Below are 11,088 nucleotides of genomic sequence, written 5' to 3'. Positions count from 1 at the left end.
AAATTGTTAGTGGTGACTGCTGACTTATAGAATTGTAACAAAATTTTATTTAAACAGCATATAAACTGTCAATGCCTACTGGATACTGAGAGTTCAGATTACAAGCATTGCATTATCTCAAAATTCCTCTCTCACTGCCCTGTCAACTGACATTACTTGCACCATTAAAAAAATTATGGTAATTTTATATAAAGAACCAAGGTGGGTGTAACCTCACATTCAAAGCTTTTCTCCTCTATTCTGTTTATAATGAAAAAACTTCATTGTTATCATAACAGCTGCTTCCACAAAATTACGTCTATACAGTATACAGTTCCTGAGTGTTGTGTTTCACACTGGTTTCATAAAAATGGGTTTAGAAGACTTTTACTTCTCTTAAATGGTAGATTTTGTATTTCTGAACTGCAACTCAATGCCAAATATTGAAGTTGACATGTTATGAATGGTCACCATGATTTCAACATTTAGTAGTGGGGATATTTTGCCCCTGGTGCTTGAAACTACCACAAGATTGGGGGAACAGTACAGTAAGAACTTCAATCAGTCATGCTTAAGTCATTATCTAAATTCTAGGTATTTGACCAAAAACACTGAAACCTGGTCAAGTGGCAGCTGGCCTTCAATTTTTAGTTTATGTATGTTCTTAGCCCTCTGAGTGAGTTCACACAGAAGTCTTCTCTCCAGACCTTTAACAGAAAACAGAACCAGAACAGAAGACAAAATTTGACAGGTTGAAAAGTTGTGTCAAACAAAATCTTAAAGAATGAATTTCCAACTATGCTGCTGATATTAAATGGATTACAGGTTTACACATCCACAGCATTTAGATTTCTATTTACATCTTGAAAAGTGGCTTTTTAGATGATATGCTAATCTTTTTACTGGCTATTCAAACACACCAGTGAAATCTCACTACCCTCTCTGAAATAGTCTCCCTTGAACAGTTGTTAAAAGTATTGATGCAATCAGAATGCATTTTATATTTGTAGATTTTCTACGAAGGGAAAACCACGTGACTATGTGAACTAGTTGATCTACTGATCAAGAGATACATTCAAATTTTATTGTTGCCTTTGGGGAGAAGAAGACAGACTTGGACAAATTTTTTTTATTTCTAATTTTTTATTTTTGTATTTCTAAGGTGAAGCCACCTTTCTACATGGGAATTAGTTAACTAACTCACCATCTAAATTATCCTTCACCACAACATTTATAGAAACCTATGCAAACTAGGTCTCTGGCAATGACACATACAAATTCTAAATCAAGCCACTGTAGTAATTTTTGCCAAAAGATGGACATTTTTTAATTACAAAGTCCTCCAGAAATTAAGTTCTGAAATAGAAAGACTATCATTTTCATATCCCTTAGGATGCTATCAAAATTACAGCTCTATGAATTGCATAATTATAGTTTTGAGTTTTAATAGTTTCAGAATGATGCTGCTTGGAGATCTAATATACTGCAAAGCTGTCTTACAGTTACCACAGGATTATTCCAAAAACAGGTCCTCTAAACAGAAAACTAAATTTGGTTACTCTCTTGGTTTCTTAGCCTAAAGTAAACTTTGCCTCATATAAAAACACATGCTAGGACTCAAAGAGAAATGGAGCAGCTCAGTTATTTGAGGAAATACTAATAAAAAAAGTTTATCTCTTACTGTGAAGGTATGAAAGTACTAGAAATAGACAATGTGGATGTAAGACCACTTAAAGGATTTAGGAGCCATTTTCTTCCTACTATATGGATCTTCTGGTTTTGAAAGCAACCAAGGTCTCAGCTGCATGAAGATGAGCTGCCATATAGTCCATGCTAAGAATATACCCTGAAAGTACAGATACAACTGTGCTAAGCTCTTCCCATTTCAACCTTTAGCCTCAAGGCAAAAAAAAGTCAAGAGGAGTCGGAGGTGCCTCCCCAATACCTGTAAAGATAAATAGTCTTTATGACTCTTTCAAGACCCCAAGTCCATACTACTTCTTCCTCTTAAAGGAAGACATTTCACAGACCTGACGGCACAGCTGCAAAGATGTAAGCTGAACTTGAAGCTTTCTTTCTATCCCTCACAACGATTAACCTTTTCCCTCAGATCTCCAAAGGCAAGATGAAAGATACCTAAAGATCAGAATACCAGCAAGAGAGTGTGACCCACTCTATTAAGGGCTTTAAACATTAAGACTAAAACCTTGAACTCAATCAAAACGCCAACAAGGAGTTTGTGCACAGTAAAGCAGCTGGAAGAATCAAAAAACCTCCACCCAAACTTCATAGTAATTGCCCTATTGTATTCTACACAAGCTGGAGGTAATTACTAATCTTTTTTAGCAGCATAGTTTAGAGTACATTTGAAGTACTTTGACTGTAATATAACAAAGACAGGTAATAATGTTATGTCAAAGGAGAGGGAGTGCTGCAGTCCATTGACACTGTAAGGGTGGTAATCTTTACCAGCCTGAGCAGGACTTCCTCTTGCTTGTTCAGTGATCCAGCAACAAGCTGCACACCTTCTGCTGGAAAACTGAAGAGACCTGCAGAATGGCCTCTCTAAATTCCCATGTTAATTTGCCTATTGTTGGTCATAAACATTGTGATTTAGGCCCTGCACAGCTCCACTGGCATGAAAAACGTTGCTCAGAGTAAGCTATAGCAGAAGGATATGATTATCCTGCCTTATGATTTATGACATGATGATTTTATTTGGCATATAATCTGAAATATTGATAATATTTAAATGATTTTTTTTTTCAACTTTTGACATGATTCTTGGTAATACCAGTGGAGACCTACTTTGTGAGCTAAAAACACCTGTACTTCTGGCATGTTATAAGCAGACTACTTATTATTAATGTGTTTTTCTTAGTATTACGGAGAAGAAAAAATACAATACCACAGTCTAATGCTTAATAAAACAGGAAAAATCAAATATACTCCTGTACAACCTGTACAATTCCAACACATATTTTACTGGAGGATGAGTACACTTCTTCGGGGTGAAAACCATATGTTATTTGCAAGTGTATAGCACCCAGAACAGAAGTTTTATTCATGATGTAAGCATTTGGGCGTTATCATGCTACAAATAAGTATCAATATTATTCAAATAGTTGGTTTTAAAGTACCAATATAACTTTTTTTAAATATTTCAGTGGTATCCGCTAATGCTCTAACAGTCTTATTACTGATAGTCTCTGTGCAAGATAAAAATTCAGGTAATACTGATTACAAGGAAAGCCTTAGTCCCTGAGAGACATGCACACAACAACAGCCAGAAAGCTCTGTGACAAAAAGTCTGCTGATCTGCCTACAAAAGGGGATTCTCACACAGTCTGTATAAACTACTCCCAGGCTACTATATCTTCATGATCACTAGTTTCTACAAGCTCTCTGGAAATTTTGCTATTCACATTAACCATGTCCTTCAAATCCCAGCATTTTTTTCAAAATAAGGAACAAGAGATATATAAATATGATGGTATAGAGCATATACGCAGAAAAATTTAAGGGTAGCCAGTACAAAACCGCAAAATATTTTATGGATGTAAAGATTTTGTAAGTTTTAACATTATTTGGCTTATATATTTTTATAACAGACATTATAAAACCTGACTGTTTGGTAAGTAATATCTATCTATCTAAATACAAGATAAATTTAAAGCTACATCTTGAGCATAAAATATAATTTCATCTTCACACACAACCAACCATGTAGAAAGAATAGTTTAACTTCTGACTTCACTGCTAGGCTAATTCCTATGCAGGTGAAAGCATAACACTTGGGAACTTCAGATAATAGACTTTTCAGCTATGAAATGAATCAGTTTGCCATTGATTTATACAAAGATTAGCTCTGCAATGGTGACCGCTAATAAGAAACCAAATATTAAAGGGGTATGTCAGCTGCAATATACAGTTTCACTGGACAATGTTTTGTACTCATGATTTCTGAAATAAATGCTGCTCAGGATCTTCAACTTTGACTAAGTTTAATTGTGAGATCCATTTTAGTCAACTCACATCAGCTGAAAAGGTTTTTCAAGGTAAAAATGGAAGTCAGCAGGGATCCTGCAACTATTCCAATGTAAAAAAAATGTCCATTTTTAAAGGTTACTAATGAAGGACAGAATATCTCAAAATGCAAAGTTAAACATGGAGTTCACTGTTCTCACTGTGATTTCTTTACTTGTTTATTGTTTCCTTGTACCTTGACACCACAACAAACTTCAGACAGGACTACAGTTCATTCTGCACAAAGTATTCAATGCAGCAATGCATGCCAAGGAACAGAATTTTTTAGTGAAAAAAAATCTTCTGCCTAAATCCAATGTAGGCAAAGTACTTCTTTTCAAAAGGTAAATTTGAAAATAAATAAAAATATTTCTTCCACCAGCCTCTATTTGTCCAGGACATATCAGAAATGTAAGAACTTGACACCTGAGAAAAATTACTCACATAGCTGACATGCAGAGAGCAAAAACCCATTTAATTTTTGTGCATTGCTTCTTAAATGAGAAAAGGCTATTCTGGTAACTTTTAGAGAAAGCTACCAAATTTATTTACTTTTCATTTTTAATAATGAATTAGAGAATAAGTGACTTATCTATCCATGTTCAGGCCTATGGAGACTATGGACCAAATTCTCACCAGTAATAATTGGCTTTTCTTGGATTATGCTCATGCAAAAACTTGTACAATTTAGTCTCGTGCTTCTTTTTTACAACATAAAATGGAAAACTGGCTTGACATCATACTCATGCAGAAGCAAAATTAAAAGTGAGTTCTACATATTCTTGGAACAGAATATGTATATCTTCTATTTGAAAAATCTAGCTGAAGTTTATGTCCTTGAATTCAGTAGTACATTCAAAAGTTCCCATTAAAGCAAACTCTTATTTAAAGAACTCAGTAGCAATTTAAACTAGTTACTTAAGGAGATTTGTAAAATTATTATTTGAAGCCTATGCTCCCGTGATAAGAGTGCTTGAAAATCAACCTTGTTCCCAGGAATTCAGTGGTCAGACTCTTAAAAATGTCAAGTGGATCTTTTACTACAAATTAATCTGGTTTTGTAACACAGTAAATCACTTATGTTATACAAGACAACAGAAAAAAAGAAGGCAGGAAGAAAATGCACTGCTTTTATAGTGCTGAGGTAAACCATTTGCTTCATTTCCATAGGCCTAGATGTTTATTCTGTCTTGGTAGTGCCCTGATGTTTAAAACAACTGAAGAGTTAACATACCTTTATAAATAAACTTTTCACAATGACCTCCAAACTTCAATCACATGCCCATTTAGCTGTTTGTTGACTATCCATAGTTCCCATGTTCTTTGCCCCAGAATTAAAAAAAACCAACCAAGCAAACAAACAAACCAACCAACCAGAAAAGCTGGTATAGTAATTTTTAATATGACATATCTTTGTCAAGAGTGTTGGAGAGGAAGAAGTACTTTTCCATAAGCAAACAATCCTCAATAACATATATTTAAACATTTACATATTTTTCCATATTTAATAAATATATAGTGTCCTTTTGCATAAAAGACCATTCTGACTTGAAGGACATAATACAGCTTTTAATAAGCTCAGTCTGAAGAAAACATGAATGATGAAAGCTGGAATAAGCACTCCAAAAACCAATGATACCTGCAGTTGTTGCCATAAGATCCATGCACTGCATCTTCTTTTTCATCTTCTTTTAGCCTCTGAAGGTAAATGGCACATGAACCCAGCTAATTTCACCATTGCAAAACTGCCGTGGAATGAAAATTCCCCATGTGGTGCAACAGTTTTGCAGAAGGATGGAAAAGCCTGCTTACATCAATAAAGCAGTAGAAATTACAAGCAAAACCTCAGCTTTTCAGGAAAACATAGGAAGGAGATCACCAATGCCATTTTGTTTTTCTTTCTTGTATGGATAAGAACCAGAAGAACTGTGTGTCCAACAGAGAGTCCCCTGTGCATCACACTCCTACTACTGCACAAGAGCTGAGCCATGGTTCCTACACCATTTCCATGTTATTGCACACCCTCATTTTGCTGAAGCAAAATATATAATGCAATCATAGATAGAAGTTTGTTTAAAACTGTAAATAAAATCATGTACTCTCAAAAAAAAAAGGAAAAACCCCAAAAGAGAGCAGGGAAAGACTATTGCACTGTATGACAATTCTTAGAAGTAAATTCTGTGCAACATGTTTTACATAGACAAAAGGGAAAGAAAATAATTATGCTGAGAAGCCACACACTTTTGAAGCCTCAAAAGCAACAGACATGAGTTGCTGCAGTCTAATGACTATGACTTTTTAAGTAGTATCACTAAACTGAAAGAGGCTTTACTGCAAATACCATTCATTAACTCAAAGGCAGCTCTACTATTCAGCATCTAATGGTGTCAACATGCACAGAACATCAAAGAAGACTCTACAGAATTATCCCCACCTACATAAACAATAGTTTTTCAGGCAACCTGAAAAATCTTTCTTCAGAGTAGTTTTATCCCAATTTAGAATTACAGGCTTTATACATTCAAATATTTGGAGCTTTACATCGTTACCAATAAGCTAGAGAAAAAGCCAATATTTTATTTCTGATTAATTTATTTATTTCTTCACTCTAAAATCCAAAGTCATACTTACTTTAAATATTTTGTCAGTGTTTTTCTCCACCAGAAAAGGCAAGGGAATTTTATTGCCTCACCTTAGAAACTCTAATAGGTAAATATCAGTATTGCATTTATTCTATGTGAACTATCAAAGGTTATGTGAAATGATGGTGACTATTACCATTTTCAGTATTATCAAATTTTCAAATTATTGATTTAATGAAAGCTCTTAGTGCTTTTGAAACATTTTGAAAAGACTCCACCTGTCCCGATCCAATGTTGGGGGAGGTTTCGATACGATCCCAAGGACGAGATTAAGACGCTGGAGTCGGTCAGATGTCTTTTACTTTTATTTGAGGGGAGAAGAGAACGGAGGGAGGAGGGAGGGCAAGGGAGGAGGGGAAAAGAATAGGGGAGAGAGAGAGAGAGAGAGAGAAAGAGAAGGAGGAGTTTATCACCACCACTTCGAGTCCTGATGATCTTCTGCTGGGTCTTCGGTGGCCTCAGGCTTCGTCAGGGACCGAGGGGCAGGGGAGGAGGCTTGAGGGTGCAGGAACAGAAGGAGTGGTCTCGCACACCGCCGCCCCGCCGAGGGGCACGTGTGCTCCTTATATAGGGGCTCACGCATGCACGGATCACACATGCGTACGTGTGGTTCGCCACGGATGTGCTGTCCCTGCCTCTGCTCTTTTCGCGCCTTTTTTGTCCCCGCCTCGGCTCTTTTCGCGCCTTTAGTCTGTGCACAGGCGCACGAGATTGTTTTTCTCAAAGCTGTGGAGAAGATGGTCTTCTCGAAGCGTGACGCTGGATGGCGCTACAGCGGCAATGTCGAGACAAAAACCACATTTTTCTATCGGTCCTTTACACCACCCCGTGGCTCGACATTGCAGCTTGTTGGCATAGGAGGAAGAGAAAGAAAGAGAGAGGAAAGAAGGGGGAAAGGAAGAAAACGGGAGTTGAGGGAGTTGGGGATAAGGGTGGAGGAAAATTGTGGGAAGGAAGAAGGGAACAACATTGTTTTAGGTGAAGGAACATCTTAACACAGAAGAACTGAGGTACTGCTCAATGCAAACTCATTCTCAAACAACTTTAACAATTCTTCAACTTTGGAGGACAAACATTAGGAATGGGGTTAACAGTAACTGGCAATATGCAATTTCTTCCTTCAGGAGGAACTGGGAATGGGTTTAAATGATTGGTACGGAGGTTGGTTGTGGCTGATGGATGGTACAGATTTTTGTTACGCCATCAGGTGGAGCACTGGGAACAAATTGCATATTTGACATAACATGTCGAATTAATTGAATAAAACAGGGGATTATGCAGGGTAGGAACAGTAAGGTGGCGGTTGCAGATAATAGATACAATATTAATTGTTTCACCCAGGGTGCCCCTGGTAACCAGGACCACAAATCACCGTTCCAACCATTCCAGGTTTGAACAGGGACGTGGGCTATTTTCCTGATACCTTGGGTCAACTGGAGAACTACTTCTCCCACATCATCTATTTCTAGGCAGCAGTTAGAGATATTTAATTTTCCACACACTCCTCCCTCCTCAGCCAATAAATAATCTAAAACCATATGGTGTTGAAGGATTGCCGTGCGCATTTGTTGCGATTGTCGAGTTAATAGGTCTATGGCGTCAGCAGTTTTGTTGGTGATAATTTCTAGGGCCGCTTGTAGTCTAATTATTCGATTAAGATTATAAATCGGTTCTCTTGCCCCTGCAATGGGCTCGTTAGGATTCCAGGTTGCTGGCCCATACTGTTCAATTATTTGCTCGGGGGGCCATTCGTCATTTCCCCATTTTTGTGTCCCACCTAAATTTACCTTGGTAGACCGCGTCTTACGGGCAATCCTTCTATCCCCGAGGTTATCGTACACCTTTACGCCTAGTTGGGGTCCACCAGTTTCTGGCAGGAGGAAAAATAGGGGCCTTATAATCCCTATATAACAAACTCCTGACCACCCCGTGGGTAAGAACTTGTATGCCGTGTTCCCACATATCCAATAATGCCCGTTTTTGGCTTTATTTCACTGAGCAAACAGCCCATCTTTCCCTGGTGGAAACTGAAAATAAGTTGTGCCTTTGTCCCCCAGAGGGCTGAAAAAGGTGGTTGCCCCATCCCTTATTCGGCGGGTACAATACCAAGCCCCAGAAGTAGTGAACATTCAATATTTACTTTTTGCAAAGAAAACTAAACAATTACACTTCCTAAGCAAGTACAACATTTGATGTTACTTGGCTATTAAGTTTTCCCATATACAGGACTATTTAGTGATGAAAATAGAGGAAGATCAAGAAAGTAAGAATTATGTATATAGTAAATCATAGGTTGAAATCCTTGAGCTGTCTAACATAAATAGGCGTCATTGGAAAATTATTGGGCATTTTTTCTTAAATAAGCACACACACATATATATGATTAAACATGCACCAGACAATTAGATGTCTTTGTACTATTGCATAAGGACTGTAGTGCATTGAAACATCTAATATTTAGCCTGTTTGCCATAAATATTAAATCTTGACTTATTCTTAGAGCTGCAATGAAGTACAAACATGTATGCACACATATGTACCACCAATTATAAAAACTGATATACACAGTGGAATATTCTAATGGGTTGGTGTCCCTGAGTCAAAAAGATCCAAAGTAGCAGGCGCATCATGGTCATATCGCCGCCCTTAAAAACAGAAACAGGAACAAAACTCGCTCCTTGGGTTAGAAGGAGGGAATAATCCATTTGGTGTGGATTTTGTTGGTTCTCCCACAGGTACCTTTCGCTTTCCATGCATATTTGTGTAGGGGGGTATCTAATATGAGAGGCACAGCTCCCATGGTGGGAAGCTTGACCAGAACCTGCTGGCCAGGGGAGTAAGATGATGCACTGGGGGAATTAGAGTTTTGAGAGACGGGTACCATGGTTGGGGCTTGTGGACAAAAATGCTGCAATTTTCGGGCACCCATTTGTACCCCAGTGATTACTGACATTGGCCACTGCCTCCCCCACCCGCTCAGCCCATCCCGGTTGGTGGGGTTTAGTAGGTCTCCTTTATTATTGCAGGTGAGTTGTCTGATGAACATCCACCCTCCGCCTCCCTCCTCACCCTGAGAGGGCAGAGATTTTAGTTTCCCACCACTCTTTTTGTCCTTCTTAAACCCTTCCTCGCTGTCCAATGCTGGCACAGAAGGCGGGTTCAGTTTGGGAGGGGGTCCTTGCCCAGACCACCTCCGCACCAGGAGCTTTAACTTTTTGGTGGGGAGCCCATCCATTAGGTCTCAGGGCACACCCTTTTGCAGTCCCACCTGCCACAATTCTTGTCGGAGCAGGGCTTTTTCCCTTTTTGTTAGGTCGGGGCTTCCCCCGAAGGAGCCAGCGGTTTGTTTGCCGGCTCCGCTGTCTGCACGGCCCTAGTTTCCACTTTATTGTAAGTTCTGCCTACTGGCCCATATTTTCTGTTTATTAGTTCCTGGGCTATCTCCCCCCAGGTCCACACCTTTCTCCCCCACGGCCGTTGTTCGGGGGTTACCATTCCCTCCAGGGCAGCTGCGATTCACTCCTCGCGAGGCACATTTTGAATTCTCCCCTGTAACTGGATCCCAATAGGTTTTAGCAAGTCGGGGAGTCCTCTTATTAGCGGCGTCAGCTGCTCGGGGTCTACTGGTAGCAACATTGGAGAGCTTAGATTTGGTTTCAGCTCCCGGTCGTACATCATTTGTAGGCAAGCCGCCTTTTGTATGTTTTCTAGTAGTTGATCGACCGAACTAATTAGAACTAGGGGATACCCCCTCTCCAATGGGTTCAGCCCCCCCGCCCAATATGCAGCCCTCTGGGTCAGAGACCATGGGGCTCTGCGATCGCCCATTGTGAGAAAGACACTGGGGCCCCAATACCCCTCTGCTTCCTTTTCCGATAGCATGATCCCGTCCCCCCCCCGACAGGGATACCCTCCACATGTATTTGGTTTCAGACTCCCTTGCTGTTCTAGCAAAGTCCTTTCGGAGCTTAGCCAATTCGGTGGCGGTAAAAGGGATTTCTTTCGTTACAACTTGGGGACGGCTGTCACTATCGTCCTCGTATATGTATTCTGTCTTTACCAGCAGGCGCATATGGGGGGGTTATCCACAGTCTCTCTTAATCCCTTTAGATCTTTCTGGGGGTAAATTTGGCGTACCCCTTTCTCCTCCAGCATTACCTCTGCCTCAGCGGGGGTGTCTGCCTCTGTCCTGATCCAATGTCGGGGGAGGTTTCAATATGATCCCAAGGACGAGATTAAGACGCTGGAATCCGTCAAATGTCATACAACCTTTCACTTTTATTCGAGGGGAGAAGAGAACGGAGGGAGGAGGGAGGGCAAGGGAGGAGGGGAAAAGAATAGGAGAGAGAGAAAGAGAAAGAAAGAGAAGGAAAAGGAGTTTATCGCCACCACCTCGAGTCCTGACGATCTTCTGCTGGGTCTCCGGTGGCCTCGGGCGTCG

At 39.7% G+C, this 11,088-nt stretch overlaps 1 pseudogene; it reads right to left on the bottom strand.

The window, feature by feature from the left end:
• Window positions 1-6,934: 6,934 nt before the first annotated feature.
• On the bottom strand, window positions 6,935-10,802 carry LOC148052216 (uncharacterized; annotated as a pseudogene).
• Between the last annotated feature and the right edge of the window lie 286 nt (window positions 10,803-11,088).

Source organism: Nipponia nippon, unplaced genomic scaffold (genome assembly GCF_047370975.1).
Source record: "Nipponia nippon isolate SJK-2023a ecotype South Korea unplaced genomic scaffold, ASM4737097v1 scaffold_5, whole genome shotgun sequence".
NCBI lineage: Eukaryota > Metazoa > Chordata > Aves > Pelecaniformes > Threskiornithidae > Nipponia > Nipponia nippon.
Note: the sequence above shows the minus strand (reverse complement) of the source record. Positions and strands in the feature narration are given on the sequence as shown.